Here is a 23,223-nt window from a genome sequence, read left to right on the forward strand (position 1 = left end):
ACACGATGAAAAGAGAGTAAAGAATTTGTACTTTGGAGACAAACAGACCAAAGCTGTTTGGTTTGGTCATTTGACATGTTATAGCTGCATTAGTCTGAAGAATGATTTTCCAGATCTCTGAGGCTTATCCAAGGAGCTATGGAGTTTCTTGGACTTCTTTCATGCCACATATCTCTATAATAAGCCCCAGTCCTGTGAAGTCATGTGAGCAGATCTCCAGTCTTTGAAACTTTAAAGCACCTAGCAGAAAGTTGTAAATGGGATATAAATGACAAATCAAGCTACTCTTACCAAACAATTATTTTGTACCAGGCCTTATTATAGGCTTGTTTTTTAACATATGAAATATCATTTAATCCAAACAACAATCGCTTGTTTAGGTACAATGGTTTTCTTTATTATGCATACAAGGAGACTGAAGCACAGAGAGGCTAAGTCATGTACCCAAGGTAACACAGCCAGTAAGTAGCAAACTGAGATTTAAACTCAGCTAGTTTGGCTTTAGAACCTGTGCTTATAACCACAAATCATTATCAAAAGATGTTCTTGAGTAAATTCCATTTGTGTGGCTGGTTTTTTTTATCCAATGTCAGGCTTGACTAACTCTTCAAATTTCTTGGACTTCTTTTTCCTCAATAACACCAATAAAGGCAGTTAATAATGCTTACACTGACTGTGAAGTTCTCAGATTTGGGAAAAAGGAATTAATTACATCTGTGGAATGCCATAATCATTCCAAGCCATGATCTTTTTATCCCATTGATGAAGTTTAATGCCAAAGACACTGGGTCTGGAGTTGGAGATTCTTCTTCTCCCAGGCTTGTGATCTTGGATGAGTCATTAAGCTTTCTTAGCCTCAGTTTCCTCATTGGAAAAACTGGGCTAAATAACAGCCCTTGTATCTGTCATGATAAGGCTCAAAAGAGATGGAATCTAGTCAAAAACTCTGAACATTGCATAGCCTATGTTTGGTGCCTGGGACACACCATCTGAGGGGGTCCTTCAGGCTCTTCTTCTCCCACACTGTGCCTTTCATTGTATTTCAATACCAGCCAGGAGAGCCTTGGCATCATGCTGTCATGGGCACTGTGCATGAGCTTCCTCTTGGAAACCAGGCTGTGGTCACCATGCACCCGTGATGCTGCTCTGTCTGGTAATACACTTAGCAATTAAATTTGGTCTCATTGTTGTCTGTTTTCTCACCCTGGGATTTTTTCTCAATAACTCCAGCGGAGGCAGTTAATAACATTGAACACTAAATGTGAAGTTAAGCATGGGATAGCTTGGCCTTTCTGGGTCTGTTTTTACACTTTTGTTAGCAACTGGAGCATTATGGGACTATATTATTTTATGCTTATTCAGTTCTGCCATGTTTCTTCTTATTGAAAGTTGTGTCCTTCCCAAATAACAAAATTCTTTGACCTGGTCATCTCTGAGTCTCCTCCCCACAATATAATCTGATTTATTCTTTTATTTTTATGTTTTTAAATTTTAATGGTTGTTCAAGTACAGTTTTCTGCCTTTTACCCCCATCCCAGCCCACCCCCCAGCCCTCTCCACCTCACTCCCATTTCTACTACTCCTTGTGTCCATGTGTACTTTATACTTGTTCCTGCAAACCCTTCCCCTTTTCTCCTGAAATTCCCTCCCCTCTCCCCTTTAAAGGTCACTGTCAGCCTATTCTCTATTTCGGTGTCTTTGGCTATATTTTGCTTGTTTGTTTGTTTTGTTGGTTAGGTTCCTGTTAAAGGTGAGATCATATGGTATTTGTCTTTCACAATCTGGCTTATTTCATTTAGCATAATGCTTTCCAGTTCCAGCCATGCTGTCAAAAAGGGTAGGAGCTTCTTCTTTCTTTTTGGCTGCATAGAATTCCATTGTGTAAATGTGCTGTAGTTTTTTGATCCATTCATTTACTGATGGGCACCAAGGTTGCTTCCAGCACTTGGTTACTGTAAATTGTGCTGCTATGAACATTGGGATACATAGGTTCTTTTGGATTGGTGTTTTAGGATTCTTAGGATATAATCCTAGCAGTGGAATTTCTGGGTCAAAACGCAGATCAATTTTTAGTTTTCTGAGAAAATTCCATACTATTTTCTATGTTGGTAGTACCATTCTACAATCCCACCAACAGTGCACTAGGGTTCCCTTTTCTCCACAACCTCTCCAGCACTTGTTGTTTGTTGCTTTGTTTATGATGGCCATTCTGACTGGTATGGTGTGGTATCTCACTGTGGTTTTAATTTGCATCTCTCTAACAGCTAGCACTACTGAGCATCTTTTCATGTGTCTCTGAATCCTCTGTATGTCCTTTTTGGAGAAGTGTCTAATTGTTCTTTTTTGGGAGTCTTTTAAAAGTAGGTTTGACTTTCCTATAAAGTGCCCAATCATAACTTTTGTTCCAGTGATAAATATGTGTGTCTTTTCTAGGCCTTGTTTGGAGTAGGAGCTTTTTGATGAGTCCTCCTATTTTACCTTTGCATTCCCCCAACTTTTAGCCTGACATCTGCCATGTTGGGGGTACATAAAAGATGGCTGGTGAACTGAGGTACATAGTGTGTGCTTCAGCATAGACCAGAAAGAGCACTCAGACCCCCCAAGCTACCCACTCATCCTTCAGGTCACCGAGACTGCATAAAGTGGGGAGCTGCATGACCTATTAGTGTAAAGAAAGCCCCAGGGGGCCAGCAGCTACAGCTGACATCGGGTTCAAGCTTTCCATTGTTCAATGGTCATGAACTTAGCTCTGTTTCACTCCATTGGTTCTAAGACATGAAGCTTTCAGTTACTACATTTCACTGTTTATGAATTCATTCAGGAAACATTTATGAAGCGCCAACTTGTATCTGACTGAAGGCCTGGGACTAAGAAGACTAAAGTATGACTCTTTCCCATGAGATGACATGGTCTGATGGTAGACATAAATGAAAGCAAAAATCAAAAACATAATAGCAAAAAAAAAGTGGGACAATAGGGATGTGAGCCAATAGGAGGGTGTAGAGTCATACTTCTTCAATTCACACCCAGGTTCTAATGCTTATTAGCTTACAGGACCTTAAGTCTCCAAGTCTTAACTTCTTCATCTGTAATAAAATTTGCCTTCGGGGTTTGCAAAGATTAAATGAGATAATGCATGAAAAGCACTTGGCATAGTGCATTGCCAAAGAAAGCACTAAATAAGTGTTAGCTGCAACCATTGTTCTTTATGCTTCAGTTCTTCTCATCTGTGAAATGAGGGTGGTAATTGCACCCAACTCATAGGATTACCATGAAACCATATTGTGCAATACACCGCAGGTGTTTGACACAGTGCCTGACAGAGTAAGCACTCCATAATTGTTAGCTACGATTCTTATTTCATATAAAGTAAAAAGGAAACATAAAAGTTTAGAGGTGTAGTGTGCTAATGCCTACAACTTACTTTGAAGTGCACCAAAAAATAAAATGGATCAGGTAGACGAATAAAGGTATGCGGAGGTGGGTAGACATGATGAAACAAAGAAGGCAAATGCTTACTTGTAGAATCTAGATGATTAGGTACACACAGAGGTGTCCATCGTGTCATTGTTTCAATTTTTTTGTGTGTTTGAGATTTTTCACAATAAAATGTTGGGGGCGGGGAGTGACTGAATGTTTGGATGATCTTTGAAGCAGATTTGAGCAAGGAAATGGCATGGGAGGAACTAAAGGTCTGAAATTACCTGCTCTTTGCTGATCTTCTCTGCCTTCTAAGAGAGAGAGAGTAATACCAAGGGCCAAGGTTCAGAAACACCGGGGGAAGGTGTCCTTTGGGGAAGGTCAGTGGGCACTTCTGAACTGAGGTAAGGGTGTTTGAAAGAAGGGCAGAGGTTGTAGTGTTTCAGAGCACGAAGACATCTGGGTTCAGATCCCAATTCTGCTCTAATTAGCTTTGTAAACTGGGAGAAGTTGCTTAAGTTCTTTTTTAAAAGATTTTTATTGTTCAAGTACAGTTGTCTGCTTCCCCCACCATCACTCCCTCCCCATCTGAGCCATCCCCACCTCCCTCCCCTGATTTCACCTCTCCTTGGTTGTATCCATGTGTCCTTTACAGTTGTTCCTGAAATCCCTTTCTCCTCCCCCCCCCCGTGGTTACTGTCAGATTGTTCTTAATTTCAATGTCTCTGGTTATATTTTGCTTGCTTATTTGTTTTGTTAATTAGGTTCCACTTAAAGGTAAGATTAGATTCCTTAGCTATAAAAATAGATGTAACATTATATACCTTTAAAGATCGTTTTTTAATATTAGATGAGCTAGTATTACTATCAACATCATCATCTTAAGAAAAGTTGTCTTCTTAGAATTCTTTAAGACTTGCAGTCTTCACCATGACTCCACCTCACCCCATGTTGAATGAGAGGCTTGTTGAAAGTCTCAGTTGGAGGAAGGAGGAAAGTATAGGAGGAAGGGTCATAATGAATGAAGGTAGGAAAAGAACTGAATGGGGGTCTGGGGTCCAAGAAAGAAAGACAGATGCTCAGGCACCAGTTAGATAGATGAACACAACAGGCCCAAGCTGATTGCTTGCTCTGTGTCATCCACGTGGCTTCTAATGATATATTTTAAATGCTGGTGCAATTATAATCCTGTTGTAGTTCTTTTGGAGCTTGTTCATCAACCTGGGCAATGCATGTGGCTGGCAAATAGCCAGCATCATCCCTTGACTACCGCCTCCACATGACTCAGCACAAAGTAGACACTTTAATAGCTTCTAATTCCAAGTTTAAACTTGCCCCCAAATGAAAGCCTCTCTCCTCCTCTCCTCTCCTCCCATCTTCACAACCCACTCCCCACTTCCAATTTATCAGCTAGTAAATTTTGACTTGAACTTGGAGCCAGGTTTTCATTTAGTCTTGGCAAAAGATCAACTTCTTCCAAGAAAGGAGACAGAAAAAAGGAGGGGTTGGAGGGGAAGGTTTAAAAAAAGCCCAGCTAAACAAAAGGGCTCATGGAAACAGCGCCACAACATTAAGTAACCCAGTGCAGGGGGAGAGCAGTGCTTTTTGATGCATTAAGTGTGAGTGAATTTGAAACAGTTGGAACTGCTCTGAATATGCAGCTAGGGCACCAACCAAGCACATCTAGATGGACTCCTGGTTTGGAAAAGGCATGGAATTGCCAGTCACTAGTTGGTGACTTCAGAGGTGGAGAGAGGGTTTAAAGATGACCATGACACCCACATTCATTTTCAATCTTGATTGTGTGGCCACTGGCCATGTGGCAGTCCTCTGCATTTAGATGGCAGAAGACCTGTTGATCTAGGACTTTGCCCTGGTGCATCTGCCAAACCCTGAAATGCAAGGGATGTGTCCAGCCCTGTACAGTATCCCAAGTTACAGAAAAAGAGATAAAAGTAGCTCAACCCCACTTATAATGGAAAAATACAATCCAAACTATCAAACTGGAAAAAATTTAAGTTTGATAACAGCCATCAGCTTGAGAAACCTTATTTTAAAGTTCAATAACATCTACTACTGCAATGTATGGAAAAATGGTCACTCTCTGACACTGTAGGTCTTAATGAAAATTAATACTACCTTTCTGGGAGAAAATTTGACAATATATTTTTCTACCTCTTGCCACCCCCCACCTTCATTCATTCCTCTATCCCACACATGACTCTCATAGGCAATCACTTCTCATATGTTTTATTTTATTGATTATGCCATTACATTTGTTCTATTCCCCCCTCTGTTCCCCTCCACCCTGAAAACTCCTCCCCCACCATCCGTCCCTTTAGTTCATGAACACGTTCTTTAGATTCTATATTTCCCATACTATTCTTACCATCCCCCCTATTTTCTATCTACTGTCTATGCTACTTATTCTCTGTACCTTCTCCCCCCTTCTCCTTCTCCCACTTCCCTGTTGCTAACCCTCCACGTGATCTTCATTTCTGTGGTTCACTCCTGATCTAGCTGTCCTCTTTAATTTGCCTTTGTTTTAGGTGTGGTTGTTAATAACTGTGAGTTTGCTGTCCTTTCACTGTTCATCTTTTTTATCTTCTTTTTCTTAGGTAAGTCCCTTTAACATTTCATATTTCATATAATAAGGGCTTAGTGATGATGAACTCCTTGAATTTGATCTTATCTGAGAAGCACTTTATCTGTCCTTCCATTCTAAATGAAAACTTTGCTGGATAGAGCAATCTTGGATGGAGGTCTTTGGTTTTCATGACTTGGAATACTTCTTTCCAGCCCCTTCTTGCCTGTAAGGTCTCTTTTGAGAAATCCACTGACAGTTTGATGGGAACTCCTTTGTAGGTGACTGTCCCCTTATCTCTTGCTGCTTCTAGGATTCTCTCCTTCATTTTAATCTTGGCTAATATAATGATGATGTGCCTTGGTGTGTTCCTTGTTGGGTCCAACTTGTTTGGGACTCTCTGAGCTTCCTGGATTTCCTGGAAGTCTATTTCCTTTGCCAGATTGGGGAAGTTCTCTTTTATTATTTGTTCAAATAAGGTTTCCACTCGTGACTGTTCCTCTTCCCCTTCTGGTACCTCTGTAATTTGGATGTTGCAGCGTTTAAAGATGTCCTGGAGGTTCCTGAGTCTCTCCTCATTTTTTTGAATTCTTGTTTCTTCATATTTTTCTGTTTGGTTATTTTTTCCTTCCTTCTGGTCTGCTCCCTTGATTTGAGTTCCAGCTTCCTTCCCATTACTATTGCTTTTTTGTGCATTACCATTCATTTCAATTAGTTTAGACTTCATATGTTCCTCTAGTTTGTGACTAAAATCAACCAGTTCTGTGAGCATCCTGATCAGCAGTGTTTTGAACTGTGCATCTGAAAGTTTGGCTATTTCTTGGTCGCTTAGATTTATTGGCTCTGGGGCTCTGAGTTGTTCTTGAGCCATGTTTTGATCTGTTTGTGCCTGTTCTGTATGAGGAGAGGAGCCTTAGGTGTTCACCAGGGTGGGGCCACCCAGATTGCTGGTTTGTTAAGCTGTATGTAGGGGCGGGGTCAGAGAGGGAGCAATGGCTGTCCTCTTCGCTCACCCAGTCCACCTCACTGCTCACCCCCACCTGTTTATCTGAGCGCAAATGTGCGAGCCCACCGCCCTGCGCCTCCGGGGCCTGTGTGATCTGTCTCAATGCTCGCCCCTTCACTGGTTTATCTGTGCACAAATGCGCGACCGACTGCAGACAGCTAGCCATGCCACGTCTTCCCTGGGTTCGCCTGTAGCTAGCTTACTCCTGGGATCCATGTCCTCAGCTGCCTGTGCACTGCCCGAGTCGGGAGATCTTTTTTTGCCCAACCCGCTCCACTGCTAGCTTCACCCCTCTCACTGGTTTAGCTGAGGTCGTTGTTTTTGGACTCTGTATTATTCAATTTTCTGTGTGGTTTGGTTGCGTTTATTGTTGTTAAAACTTTATTGTTTTTAGATTTGGTTGTGCGAGGAAGCAAAGTGTTTCCACCTACGCCTCCATCTTGGTGGAAGTCACTTCTCATATGTTTAATATACATTTTGAATATATTCTTGCAAAATGTGAAATATTGGTTTTTGTGGATATATTGTTAATTTACAAAAATGGCATGACAGTATATACCTTACTTTTTTCACCCAGCACTGTATTTGCTGTAATATTTTTATGGACACATTTAAACTGTTGTTTCTAACTGCTGCACAGAATCCCATGGTATTCCACCAATTCCCTGGTTATGGACTTTCAATTGCCTCCAACTCCTCACCTCTGCCCAAACAAAAAAGTCACAGTGAACATCCTTTTATATGTCCCTATATGAGGTCTCTCTGATCTCTCTCTCTACCTCCATCTCTGTCATCTCTCTCTATCTCTATATGTATCTGTATCTCTGTCATCTCTCTGTTTATATCTGTATCAAAATAGAATTACCAGGTGATAGTACAATATATGAGTGTATTTAGTTTTGATTAAGTAGTGCAGCAGTTTGACAAGGGTGGTTCAAATTAAAAATTAACACACTCTTTGACTTAGCATTGCCAAGAATTGACCCTATAGACAAAATTTCATGTTTACCAAGATAAATATATAAGGATATTCACAAAAGCATTGTTTCTGTTAGTAAAACCTTAGAAAATGTTGAGTGTCATGGGAATATACAATTATGTGTGTCTCTCTGAAGAGTTACTCTGTATAGAGAAAGAGAGAGCAGTCTCTGGGAATCCACTTCATAGGCTGAATCCTGGTTCTAGCACTGATGGGCTGTGTACATTGCACAGGTACTCACTTTCTTTAGTGTGAGTTTTCTTAATGGTGTAATGGGAACAAAGGCAGGAAACAAGCTGCATACTCAAATTGACCAGTTTCAGGAGAGTTTAACAAAAAGGATGATTTACAATGGTGTGAAGAGGGTAAAAGAAGCCATTAGGGCCAATGCAAGACTGACAAAAGTGGAGAGCCATTGGTACACCTTGGCCATAAATTAGTGAGAGGAAGGGGTATTTATTCTCTGATATATTGTACATAAAGAGAACTGGGTGGAGAGGGCCACTGGACAGGAGCTATGGCATAGAGAAACTCCAGATAACCATCAGGAGAGACCAAATACTAAGGGACCAGATACCCGACCTCTCTCTACACCTTCCCTCTTTCTTATCTCTTCTGGATCCACCCCCCCTCTGGGAGAACCCAGCAAGAACCAGAGGCTGAGAAGCTGTTGATGCTGTTCCTACAGATAACCTCCTGGTGCAGACATCAGAATGAAGAATGGATTGGGGAGGGTGAGCAAATGGAAATATCTGGCAAAACACTTCATGTGGCTTTGGGAAGTAAATGAGTAAATGTATAGAAAGTGCTTAGAATAGTGAGTGGCCTATGATACATACTTAATAAATGCCAGTTTTTATTATCACTGTTTTATTAATATTAGTATTGATTTCCCATTAAACCCAGCAATCCAACACAGTCAATCCATATGTGGTGTAGCAGGGTTAGTCTTTAAGATAAACACCAGTGAAAAAGGAAGAATTGGCTTATTGTAAGAAGTATGAACTTCTTTTTATGAAAGAATTGTAAGAGTTGGTTAATAACCGTTGTCTTTATGGAGAGGGTCTGAAGACTACATGAGGATAGGGAGAGGCCTACATTTTTCATTTTCTACTTTCTGTCAGCATGTTTGGACTTTCGAAGCATGCATATGCATTATTTGAACTTTTTAAAATATCAACAAGTGTTATCTGGGTGGTACACTCACTGACTTTCTTCTTTAGTATTCTCTAATATTGTTAAAGTAGTTGTAAGTTTAAAAATAAGTTATGTTACCAAGAAGCATACTGTGCTACAATATTCTAAGTACTGAAATTTGTCTAAAATAATATTCTTGAGAGTGTGAAGACCTCATGCTTATTATTTGTTACTGAAAGGTCACCTTGGCCTCTCGGACTCACACTCCCTCCCTTTTATATTTCTAGAATGTATGCCTGGAATACATAACTTGCAACATTCTTAAGTGGTAAGAAGGGGCCTTCATTTCACAAAGCAAGTTCTTGCTGAATAGGAGTGTGTGTGCGTGCGTGTGTGCATGTGTGTGTGTTCCAAGTATACTATAAAAGTAAGCAATTGAGCTCTGGTGTCACACTGCCTAGATTATAATTTTGGATCCACACTTACCAGCTAGTAATTGTGGGTGAGTGATTTCACTCCTCTGAACCTTGGTTTTCTCACCTCTGTAATGGTGACTATTACCCACTTCACAGGAACTTTGGAGTATTAAATGAAATAAGCATGCCTGCCATTTTAGTAATCACTCAGTATATGGTAGTAGGTATTTATTTTTAAAAGTAACAGTCCAAATCAGCTCCTCTAGCTCATCTATCAAGAATTTCCCCTGACTGGAAGAGGATTGAGTGGGTGCAAGGGTATCTTCAGACATGGAGCCCTCTACAGAGCCAAGCTCTCTGAGCTCAACTGTTCCTCTAACTTTAGCTTCTGACTTAGCTCAATGAGGAACACAATGTCCATGAAAATTGAGTGACCTGTTCAAGCTCACAAGGCTAGAACTATAAAATCAGGGTTTCTGGCTTTAGCAATGTACCCTTAAAGTATTTAGAACTCCATCCATGAATGGCCATCAATACCTACTTGTTAAGGAGCAGGAGAATGGTATCTACAAGGAATCCTGTGGGTGGAAGAACTGCATGAGGTCATCTGACCCATTGCCCTGCACCATGTTTTCTCTGTGGCACTCCCTCACAGGCCAGTGGCCAGGCTCAGGGACAGTCACTAGCAGGCAGAATAAGGCAGACCTGAGCAGGCCATGACCGTGATCTAAGCACCACATTATTTGCTCCTCACAAATTAGCTAATGTTTCTCCTTAGGGCAAAATCCTCACTCTTTAATACAAATGCTTTGTGGATTCTTTGAGGTTGCAGTCACAATACTTTGTCACTGTTTTCAAGTGTTGCTGCCCCAAAGACTGGGTGAGTTTACTGTTCTCTGAGCTGGTCACCAAGCCCCACCACCCTTAAGGGAGTTCTACTCTGATGTCATCCCCAGTAGATGGGAGGTGTCATCTGAACCAATATCACCATGTGATCATCACAGAGACCTTGGCACTAGAAGCCCTGGGCATCAGCTCAACTTTAGTGACTGAAAAAAAAAAAGTCTGCCTTCTAGAGCCTGGCAAGTTTTTGGTTTAGTTTTAAGAAATTTATCATCATTAGGGCTGTCTGGAATGAGACAGCACATTTCTCATCTTTGAAAGTGTTTAACCAGAGACTAGCAAACCACTAGTCTCTGTCAAGCAAACAGTGGTCAAGCAAGCCACTTGACATAAATATTGTAGAAAAGTTAAATGACCTCAAAGTCCCTCGTTTTAGGGCAAGGCCTTATCTTTTTCCTTAGCCATTTTCTATTAAATTACTCATTTCTTAACCATGAAAAAAGTGAGTTGATGAAGGGAACTCTATATAGAGTAAAGGAGAATTTAATCAGATTTTCCATAGTAAAAATTGTTTCTGTGAGGAAAAACCAATGTGGCATATAGGATAAAACCTCAAACTTGGAGTTAGGACATCTGTCAAAATCCATCAACCAGCTGGGTAGCTGTAGTGCCAGTCGACTCTGCTTTTTGGGTCTCTCTTTCCTCACCAACGACATAGTGGTTTCAGAGAATCTCTGTAAGTTTCCTTGTGTTAGGAACTTTGGTGGGAAACTCATAATTGGTCAGAAAACATAGTTCAAATGTCTGTATGCAGATAAACATATGGAAAATCTATGGTGAAAAACTTAAAACCACAACACTTATTATATACATGTCATTCATTATTCACTAATGTTCTTGGCCAAGAAAAATGCATGTTGGGGCATGAAGCAGGAGAAGAGGTCTTAAAACCTTCTGCATCAATACTGCTCAACTTGGTCATGGAGGCTTGTTCTTTAAATGTGTCTCTAGTGTTTTGCTTCATTGTGTGTATGTATATCTGTGTGCATGTTTGTGTGTGTGAGAGAGAGATGCATTACAAGAATAGCACGTAGTCCTTCTTCTTAGGTTTTCTGCTCAGTAGAGAAGTATATGTGTTTAGTTTTTAAATAAATAACTAGTTTTGGACTCCTGTCTCAGAATTTCCCAGGGAAAAATCTTGATATGGGAACAGTAAAGCTATGATATTCTGGAGTGAAGCAATAACCTCATATTCACACCAACAGGAAAAAGCTTGGTGTAAATCAAGTCTCATCCCAGTAATTACCATATTGAGCATTTATGTTGGGCAGGACCCCAATGTCCTACCATGATAGCATGTAATCTCCATTCTGAACTCAAATGACCCACTTTTCAGTAGAGTTCATTCTGAAACTCCATCAGGAGGACAGGAGGAGGGAGGACCCTGAGGACAAGTCTGTTGCTGTGTGCTCTGAGTCCTCAAAGACTGGAGTCCCTTGACTTGGTCATGGCCAGGATGGAAAGAGTGCCTGATCCATGTCCCACAATCCAGGGACATAAGTGGGGAATGATTTCCAAGCTTGTGATCCCAGAACATTTTTTACCTTCTTTTGAGTTTAACTGCCAGAATTAATCCATCATCTTGTACACCGTGTGACTGGCTAAGTATTTAAACTGACCGGAAATAAGTATTTCAAGCCTACATTCCCTATAACAGTTTTAACTTCATGTAGTGAAGCTTTATGAAATAAACATGAGTGAAGTAGAAGCAGGTCATTTTGAAAAGGCAAGATCTCATGCAGGGAAGGCTAACAGCCTGATTCCAGTCTTGAGTGACTCAGTAGATGATGATGATTTTAACTCCTGGTTCCTGGCTCCCAGTTGAGAGCTCATTCCAGCAGACTGCCCAACCATCCAACCTGACCCAACTCTATAAACTGCTGGTTGAGCAAGCCAAAGGCAGTACTGAGCAACAAGCCCCAATATCAACTGCTAAGATCTGCCAGCCACAAAAATGCTGGAACTTCCCCAGTTTCCAGGGCTGGAGAGAGATCTCTCATCCTAACACAGTGCAATTCTGACTAGGGACTGCTGGCGCATTACAATGCAAGTTTTTCCTATCATCTGGAAATAAACAAACAAACAAAAAAAATAGGCAAGTACAAGATGGCCAAATTGGTGGTCAAGAAAACTTAGAATTCTCCATCCTTTGAAGATACCTGAGAGTGTGATAGGAAATGTATCACATTGCCTACCAATTTCAAAGAGTTAATTTCCAAGAGTTAACAGTGAAAATGGGTGACATTTATGAAGCATATAATATTATGTGCAGATACTGCACTAGGGGTTTGTACATTTTCCCATTGAATCCTTATAACACTCTTCAAGGTAGGAAGTGAGGATCAAATGAACTAATGCACGTAAAAGTGCTTAGAAATGCTGAAGTATTATAAAGCTCCAAAGATTCAATGCATTCTATTATTTTATTAAATGACCCCTGAAGTTCCTTTTAGCCTAAGACTTATGTAGTGAAATAATAGATGCCTAAAAGATATGTGATATAGCCCTATCATTTACCACAAAGCATCACTCATCCAGGTGACATCAGCTTGTTAGAGAAGAATAGAAATGCCATGCAACATACTTAGGGAACCACAATAATGGAGAACCTTCCTTCAATAATCATGAAAATCATGTCAAATAGGTTGGTGATCGATCAAGGAAGACATATATGTTGTCAACCCCTAGGACTGGAGGAAAAGAAGCCACGTATTTCATTTCCTTTTGCATCTTGATTAGTGGCTTTGATTAGGCATATAAAATTTACAAGGTTTAATCTCTGCTGGACTCAGTTTTTATATCAGTAGAACAGGAATCATATTTCACATATTTACACCAATGCATCAAATGAACTAATGTGTTTCAGAATATCAAAGTGCCTACATACAGGAAGTAATGAAAAAATAATTAGACACCCACTGTTTCAGGCTTGTTGGGAAATAAAGATTCAGAACCAAAGGAACTTAGGCAGGGTGAAAAGTTCTATGAAATGGTATTTGAGTAAATCATGTTCAAGTGGTGTTTAAAGATGACTATACAATCACATGTATTCTGGAAGTGGGAATGAACTCTGTCCATATTTGGAAGTTGAGGGTATGAGGGCAAAAGGAAAGGAGGGGTGATGTTCTAATCACATGGGTGTCATTTAGCCATAGATTATTTTTAAATATTGGCTAATAAATTCTGAGAGGCAGGTCATTTCTAGCAGTTCATCCTCAAAATTGTAGAGGCATAGCCTTAATTGATGGCATTCTTGGCTCTTCCCCTTGGTTTAACTCCCCAGCACAAGGTCCATGGGATGGTTTGGCAGCAGGGAGAAGAAGAAAACAAATGGAGAGATAGAGCTTGATAGATTTGATAACTGCTGGTACCTGAGTTTTTGTTGGCTTCAGCTCATCACATCTAAGACCCCAGATTGGATACACAGGCAGGTTGTGGACTAAGGCCCTTAGATGTCTCCTTTCACATGTTTCCCTTATCTAAACTTGCCATTGCACTCTGAAGGCTTCTAGTCCCAGCCCCAAAGTCTGTCTTAGAAAATTACCTGTGGATCAGAGAGAATGTGTAGGTTATATACTGATGAGAAATAGCATCAGGAGAAGCACCTAGGCCAAACTTGCCCATTGATTTGATCAAGCCAAAATGTTGTGTTTGTTCTCCATGCAGTCAGCATGAAAACTCAGGTTTGGCTGCAGGAAGCTCAATGTAGCTATTGAAGATGACAGATCCCAATGAGCCAGGATAGGAAAGTCAACATGGGCTTCTGAAAGCCCAGCATCTTTCCTCCCAGAGAGGGTGGCAGGTGAACATTGATGCTGCTGCCATCCACCCATTCTCCACGCTTGTACCTACCACACTGGCCACTGTCAATCACATAATAGGCATTTTTTTCACCTTGTGTCCTCAGTGTGTGTATTCAGTGTGTCTGTGGTTTGGTTGTTTGTTTAAGATAGAGTGTTATACCTCAGATAACACTCTTTGAGCAGCAAAGACCTTATTCTGCAGTTATTCCTCAGAACTAAAGTGTTGCTCCATAGGAAAACAGCCCACTCTGGCTATTTGATGGGTTATTACTCAATATATATATATTTTTTGGTGGAGTGGGGGAAGGACTTGGACAGAGTGACAAAGCCTAATTTCAGGGCCTTGAAAAAGCCTTTATTTTTGCAAAAAAAATTGTTTGAAACTTTCTCCTAGGAATCTCCACCATTAGAGATTCTTTTCTTAAACTTAAAACTTTGCTCCCTGGCAACATGCTAGAAAAACTATCTGTAGGATAGAGCACACATTCATATTTATTTCTCAGTTATACTTGAATAGGAATGAGTATCAGAAGACTTTTACAGAAGATTAATTTTGCCAGGGTGGGGATAATGGCTGCTTGACAGAGTTGGCTGGAGGGGAAGAAGAGGAAGATGAGAAGAAGACTAGGAACTGGGGCCCACTTTATGAAGACAGGGCATAGGAAATAACTGTGCAATGATGCAGAAGCAAAGCTTTCATTTTTAAAATACATATGAGGCAAATCTGTCTTAATGCTGAGGATCCAGGAATGCTGAGATGCACAGTGTCCTGTGCTTTTTCTTTAGTCAAGTCATTGTTACAGGGTAAAGCCACAATTCTTAAATGTCATAAAATGGCCACATGTCAAAGATTTTATGTCACTTAAAATTAATGAGGGAACTGGCAAGATGTTACAAATGTTTTGAAGGAAAATTCAAAGAGCCACAGAAATATAGGCCATGCAGATGCCAAAATCAATAATAAATGGTGACATTTTCTGAACTCGGCCAAATTTGAATGAAACACCTTGTCAACAAAAGAAAAGTGCCCTCTTTATTGGCTGTGGCATTCGCTATGACACCATCACTGCAATCCTTAGTTTTTGAAAGTAATTATTAAAATATGGTGGTTCTGTTGTAGTCAATCGTAACAAATTGTTACAGAGAGGGTGTCCCACTGTTCAGCTGTAAAGCTCTACCGATTTCTGGAGAAGAGGTCTTGCCCTGGGACGGATGAGAGATGCAGAGATATTTTTCCCTCTGCACTGATGTCCTGTGTGATCTAAGGGGATTCTCATATCAGTTTCCTAGTCCTCCAAATAGGGATGATACTAGATTTGACTTATCTTTCCAAAAGTCTTTGTAAGACAACCAGAAAAATGATTGTCAAGTGAATGTAAATGATCACCAGGCCCAGCACCCCAGCACACAGAAAGTGCTTAATTAAAGCTCTGGTGAAGGCATCAAATCCAAGTAAGGAAGAAGATTGTCCATGACCCTGTCCAACATGGTTGGTGGAAGCCTCCTACACTCACAAACACCCTTGTTATTTCTCCTGGCAGGCTTCTCTATGCTGTTTGTTTGCAGTGACATGACATGCTGGCGCCTGGAGACAGGGCAGGGCAGGGAAGGCTTTGGAATCTGCACAACTCATAGCCCTCCCCCACCCCCGCAAAGCTTTGTCCTCAAGCTCTGTCTCTGGGGCCCTCGGATCAGATTGCTTGCTTCCAGGTGCCAGAGAGACACTTTTCTGTTTGCTCTCCCACCCAGACTGCCCTAGGTTTGTCCTTCCCCCAGGTGGGGGTGGCAAGGGAGAGGCTATTTTGAAACAAATCTTTCTTCTTCCTCCCCTCCCTTGTCTCCCCCTACCCCTTCAAATTGTAAGAACATTTTGGCTTCTTTCCATCACTTGGGGGTTGTATTAGAGATTTGAATCTGCTCTTGTTCCCTGTAAATAGTCCAGCAGTTAAGGTAAAGTTTCCGTTTTTAGAGGTGAACTGTTCTTGGAGGCAATCAGGTACATGGAACTGGTTGCACTGGTGATGGTGATTCTCCTTTGATCTTAGCCCATAAAGCCTGTAGCCCCCCGATATTTCCACCTTAGTTCATGTAGCCTTGTCATTGACTGATTTTCTGTCATCCCAGACATAAGGTACTATCCAGTTTGAACACTTTTCATGCCCCAAACACCTGGCAAAGATTCCTTGGTTTGCTGTTAACCTCTCTGGCCCATGATAATTTTGTAAAGATATTTTCTTTTTGAAGAGGATACTTATTGGTCATTAAGATGGCAGAACTTCTGCACTAGGGAGGAACTTTTATGTTGCAAGTTGATAGAAACCATCTCAAACCAGTTTAAGTAAAAACCTAATGTAATGCTTCACATAACTGTGAAGTACAGGGTGCAGACGAACGCAGAGGTTCAGAAGCAATTCCCAAAACCCAAGCTTCCTGCCATTCAGTTGACATATTTAGTAAATAATAATACAGAACATCCAGTTAATTTCTAATTTCAGAGAAATCATCAACAATATTTTTATTATATGTATGTTCCATATTGCTTCCTATTTTTTTTCTGGCCAGCTTTACCTGGCACCCTATGTCAGTTTTCTCCTTCTAGTATTGGGAATTACTCTTAGGCAAGCTCTAGTCATGAGGTGGCAGGATGACTGTTGGCATCCTTAGACTCACATCTCATAGTTTAGTAACCATGGAAGAAGAGCCTCCTTTTCCAAAAAATTTTAGCAAAAATCCTAGGTTTGAATCTCATTGATCTGGCTTAGGTCTTGTGCCCATCTTAGAAGTAAACACTCTGTCCAAGGGGATGAAACCCACGCTAGGTCTGGGACATGTTTCTACCTCTACAACTGAGGTATAGATTTAACCACATATAAACCACCTGGATTAAGTGTGGATAGGGCTGGGCCCAAAGATTGTTACTGCCAAGAGAAAAAAGATGAGTGCTAGGCAGGCATGGTTCAGTGGTAGGCATTCTCTAGGTGAAGGCTTTCTGGAACTACTTGCTTCACACATTGGCTTCTTAGGCTCCGATGTGTATCAGAGAGGAATGGACCATGATTTTGTTCCCAAAGGTTGAATTTGGAGAATGAACAGCAGTCTAGGTAGTCCCTGAAACAATAGCAATTATAGTGCAAAAACATTCATTTAGTACCTTCTCTGTGTGGTCCATGTACCCAGAAGAAGTCCTACATAAAGTTAGAAACAAAGGTATTGCTAATGTCCATGAACTTACATTCTAGTGAGAGATTATTACATTGTACCTTGTTCTAAAGTCCCATAATACTTTCTTTTTCCTATATACAAGGAGTTATGAGTTTATGAAGAAGGGAAGAATTAATTCTGGATAAGTCTTGTTGGAGGAGATGCATTTGAAGAGGCAGAGTTTACATGGGTGGATATGAAGGAAAGAAAAATAAAGATTCTAAATGTGGCAACTAAAGGAAGCAAATCTTTTGACTTCAGGTTGTTGCTACTTGCATTGGATGGCACTGCCTTTCAGGGAGATGCAACTTGATGTGGGCTCTTGGCTTTACTCAGGGCCAGGCAGACAGTAAAAAAGCTCAGGAAAATGAATGATTGAGGACCCCTAGTAAGCTAGTAATTTTCAGTCCTTCAAATAACTTGTTCACAGTTAAAGAGAAGACTGAGTGCTATGGAGAAGGGGCAGTTTGAGAAAAGAGACCACAGGTAGGGTCACTCCTTCCCTTTTCTACTCTTTGGTAATTTCACTGTAGCCCCAAACTTGCATACTTAAATGAAAGACCAGCCATTAAATGGACTCATTTTCCTTACTTGACAAATTTCTAGGGTTACCTAAGCCTAACACTTGGAGGAAGGAAAGTCTCATTACTTTGCCCCTAGTTACCTAATACATCTTTAAATACTTGTAGCTCTTCCTGAGGTAAGTTCTGATAAACTCTATTTTCTCACACTGAGAAGATATTTTATTTCCTTGGTGACATTTAATGTGATTACCTGCTTCTTCTTTCAAATATGACACTGCCGCAAAGAGTTGAAGAATGAAAAACATTTTGCTCCCCCAGCTATGGCGGCCTGAGCATGTTGTTCAGAGGAGATCTGAGTGTGTGTCCCTGGGTCACTTAGGCAGAGACCACTTAGAGTGTAAACTTTTCTCCTAGATGGACCAGCAAAGGCTACAGTAGAGAACAGCAGCACAGATAAGGGTCCCAGTCAGGTGAGATGCCTGGGTCCCCCATTCATCCCATACTGGGTGACTCTAGAAATTCATAGCAATATTGAGAGGTCACTGTCTACCTGATGACCCTCTACTGAGAGCTTCCATCTTCAAGGATGGGCAACTGTGGGTTGGTGGGACAGGAATCCAGGACTTGAGTCTTCAGCTCTTCCTACTCCCAAGCTGCAGCAACCACCACCTAAAGGTCTCCTCACTGTCAGGCCTCCTAACAACACTGGCCTGATCAGGATTCTCTGATGTGTAAAAACCAAAACTGAATTCTGCTTGAGAAAGTTGTTTCAGGCTGTCTTTGGGGTATGCTTTATTTTGAAAGACCAACTCCCATGTGTTGCAGTGAGGATGCCCTAATGGAATGAGCTAGAATATGTGGTTTTAGAAAAAGATGGCAATGGAGAAAAAACTACCAAGAAAAATAATCATTTTGACCCATTGTAGGGTCAAATTACACTTTTGAATCATTGATTGGAAACTGAATTCAACTAGACAAGGACAAAAACACAACATAATGGAATAATAGATCTAAATGGTGTTGTATCACATTCCTGTTCCCAGGAGAAGTTGTACCTACACTCCCATTGGAAAATTGGGCAAAATTCTCTGCAAAGGAGAAAATGGACCAAACCTCACTTCATTTTAGGGTTTGGCCATCATTAAGTTACTCTTTGCAAACACACTCAAGGTCCCCCTGCCCCAGCCCTATTCTCCCATTATGTATAGTGTTTACTGTGCCCATGGTGTTCACCTCATGCCAGCATTCCTCCTTTCATCTTGGGATCCCCTCCTCCAGAGTTTGCCTCTATGTCTTGTAGCTACTGGGAGCCAAAAACAATAGTTAAGCCTAAAATTTGCCTTTTATTTGTCTTCATTCTCCTCATCTCTCTTGAAAGGAGATCACTATGTTCTCAATGTTTTTGAAGAGTCTTCCTAGAGGAATCTTAAACACATGTGTTAAGTGAGAGAAGCCAGTCTGAAAAGACTACAAACATTATGACTCCAATGATATGACATTGTGGAAAAGGTAAAACTATAGAGTCAGTCAAAATATCAGTGATTTGTGGTTGGGGGAGAGAAGTGGAATGGTTAGTGGAGAACAGGGGAATTAAAGCTGTTCTGTGTGCTGCTGTCTTGGTGGCTGCATGACATTATGCCCATGGACTATAAAATACAAAGAGTAGACCCAAAGGGAAACTATGGATTTTAGTTAATAATAATGCATTCATAGTGTCAAAAGTTCCACACTAATGCAAAGATATCAAAAAAATGGGAAAATTGTATGTGGAAGGGAGGGAGTGAATGGGAACTTTCTGTTCAATTATTCAATAAATTTAAAACTACTCTAAAAATAAAGTGCATAGTTTAAAAAACAAGGTTCCTTTTACTCCAACTTTTTTCCTATTTCTCCTGTCTCTGAGTCTCCCTTTAGGAATGTCTGAATTGAAAGTGCGTTTGATTTGCTGAGTCAAAAAAACTTTTTTTATCCTCACCCGAGCATATGTTTACTGATTTTTAGAGAGAGGAAGGGAGGGGGTGATAGAAACATTAATGTGAAAGAGAAACACTGATCAGTTGCTTCCCATATGTGCCCTATCAGGGATGGAACCTGCAACATTTTGGTGTATGGGATAATGATCTAACCAACTAAACCACCGTGCCAGGGCCTGAGAGTGAAATTTAGCTGTCCGAATATTCCTACATCTTCAGCATTTCAAAATATTTTATTAAAACAAAACACAAATGTATATGTCTATGCTAGTCATAAATAATTGTCACATGTTCACTCAAACCATGAAGCTGAGAATGGAGCAAACCTCAACTGAACAAGATATTCTTACTGCCTTCAATTCTGTCCTTACAGATCAGAATGTCTTGGTTCTTCTCTTCCTGTGCCTTCTCGCTGACCTAAACACTATTCATAGGAAATTTCTGCAGTGCTGGTGAACAGTGATCTTGCAAGTAACTTTACAAGGGCCCCTTTTTCTTGGCCTGATTGAGAAGAGCTTCATTGCTTCCCTTGGCCATCCCGCTTGACCATCCTTAGATGCCTCTTGAGGCTGACTGGGGAATCTAATGAGTTTGACTCAAAAGTGTGGTTCATTATCTTAAAAATCCTGGTCACATATATCTGGAACCATCCCTGAAGACTCTCCAGATATTTATTTAATGACAGCAGTAAACCCAAACATAGAGATGTGTGGTTACAAAAAGAATTTTAAACAAAGTTCTTGAGTAGTGTTCAACCCCTGTCTTCTATAAACAGGCCCTCTCTGTCATCACGCTGGCTATTCCACAGGGGCCAGAGTTATCTGTCTTGAGACGCTGAAATCACAGGGTACTGCACTTCCTTAAGGCAGAGAAAACAGCCCCAGACCTCGGGGAGGAGGCTCACAGGCAGCTCTTTTAGCAGGACTGTCTTAGGAACCACAATATTATTTTTCTATTTGAAGCCCCAGAGATAAGGTTCTGGGCTAAGAGTATAGAATGAAGACTTTTCTTGGGCCACGCAATGTGTCAGACACTGTGTTAACATTTTAAAAGCATTTAACCCTTGGGGATTGGCATCAGGACTCCTCAGATTATGGATGAGGACAGGATGGGCTGGGAGAGAAAGCAACACATCCAGCATGAAGTGGCAAGACAACCTCTCTAGTGCAACATTCCCCACTGGTAACAATGCAAGACACAAATGCCAGCCACTTACATGACTTCATATTTTCCAGTAGTCATATTTTTTTTAAAAAGTAAAGAATCAAGTGAGATAGCTTTTAATGATAGATTTTATTTAACCCAATGCATTCAAAATACCATTTCAACATGTAATTAATGTAAAAATGTTAATGGGAAATTTTATTTTCTTTTAGTTGTATAAAGGCCTCAGAATCTGGTATATCTTATAGCCCATCTTAGTTTAGACCACATTTCAAGTCACATGTGGCTCATTGCCTCTGTATTAGACAGGGCATTCTAGATCTTTTTCTTTTATTCTTGGATCCAGCAGCATCACCCCAGGTCTAGGTTGCCCAAGTCCTTCACTGAATTGTGTTTTAACATGATGCCCTTGACTTTCAGTGAGGAACACAGCTGTTTGGTGTCACAGTCAGCACAGGCAGAGTGGGAGAGATGCTGACTGTTACTGGATCATTCACTGCTATCCACAGCCTCATGCTACTTAAAGCAAGTATTTTATTGTTTTCTTTCCAAAATAAGATGCCTCCTCTTTAGTCATAATAATATTTTGTAGCTGATTCCATGTTTTGTTTTGCATTGGCTACCAGGAGACGTGGGCACAAATTGGACCCAATTTTAACAATGGATAGATTCAAGATTTAATGAAAGGATGCAATAACATACTTTGTTAAATGTTCTGGACTTTATGAATATGAACAATCTGCTCAGAGTAAAGTTTTATTTCTAGTAATGGACTGTATTTTCCCTCCCAGGCAAAATGTGCTATATATAATTCAATATATGAACAGCCCTGGAAAGTTTGCTCTTCAGTTATGGGAAATAACATGGATACTTTTTAAATACTTAACTTACTTTAGAGACTTTCAGTATGTTTTTTATTTCTTCTTTTATTATTTAAAAAAATATTGAATTTTTTAGGGTGACATTGGTTAATACAATTACATAGGCTTCAGGTATTCAATTCTATAATATATCATCTGTATCTTGTATTGTGTGTTTACTACCCCAAGTCAAGTCTCCTTCCATCACCATTTATCCCCCCTTCACCCTCCTAGACCTCCCCTCTAACCCCTTTCCTTCTGGTAATCACTGTACTGTTGTCTCTGTATATGAGACAGAGGTCTCTGTATATGACAGAGACCTTTTTCACCCAACCCTCTGAAAATGTGCTTCCAAAATTAAGTAAACCATAGAGTACTATTCTCTCTTTCTGCTGCAAAATATAAAGAAGTACAGAAAGAGGACAATAATGTTTTTCTAAATGATAGCAAGAATTTCTTCTCTTTGCAGAAATGGTACATAGATATAGATCTCTTTCTACCTCTCCCCAACTTCAGTTCTATTTACAAAAAGGTCTGGTGCTTTTGGTCTACTTCATGAAGTGGTGCAGAGAGGACCCCACAGCTGGTGTTGCTGGCTCTCTCAAAGGCATTTGCAAATAGTTGTAGATGAGATGTATCTAAAAGGAGCTTTTCAAGTCTCTGGAAAAATCTCCTGTAACTCCCTTATCTTCCAGACGAGAGAACCATAGCCATATCCACCCACGGGGATAGTAACATTTGCAATAATGTCATCTTTCAGAGTTACAAAGAACAGGTACATTAATGGACCTTCAGGTAGAATGAAAGTTCATCTCAGTCATGGGAATTTGTGGGATGTATGTTTTTATCCAGACTTCAAGCTTGATTACTTGAACTCATTTGTTTTTTAATTCCTTATTGGTATCATCCTGCCAACTCAAACCCAAGTTCTCATAACTTAAATAACCTTTATTTCTGTCTAAGTGGTATTATGTTTTTGGTTTATCTTGTGTTTGATGATTTGAGTCACTGTCTGGAATTGAAAGAGAGAGAAAAGTTAAACACTGAGATAAGTGCCCCCAAAATAACATATATATTTCTTTCAATGCCTCAGGCATGCACTGAGCCCCCACCAAGGCCACCCTGGTGGACACAGACAAGTATGATAAGCTCATGTTCTTTGCTTCTGAGTATGAAATGGACGCCTTGTTAACCTCCTTGTTTTCCCAGTCCCTCACTTAATCTTTTTCTCTTCGACTCCTCCATCTTAGTAC

The sequence above is a fragment of the Artibeus jamaicensis genome, unplaced genomic scaffold (assembly GCF_021234435.1).
Source record: "Artibeus jamaicensis isolate MK-2021 breed Jamaican fruit bat unplaced genomic scaffold, CSHL_Jam_final contig_1015, whole genome shotgun sequence".
Classification (NCBI taxonomy): Eukaryota; Metazoa; Chordata; class Mammalia; order Chiroptera; family Phyllostomidae; genus Artibeus; species Artibeus jamaicensis.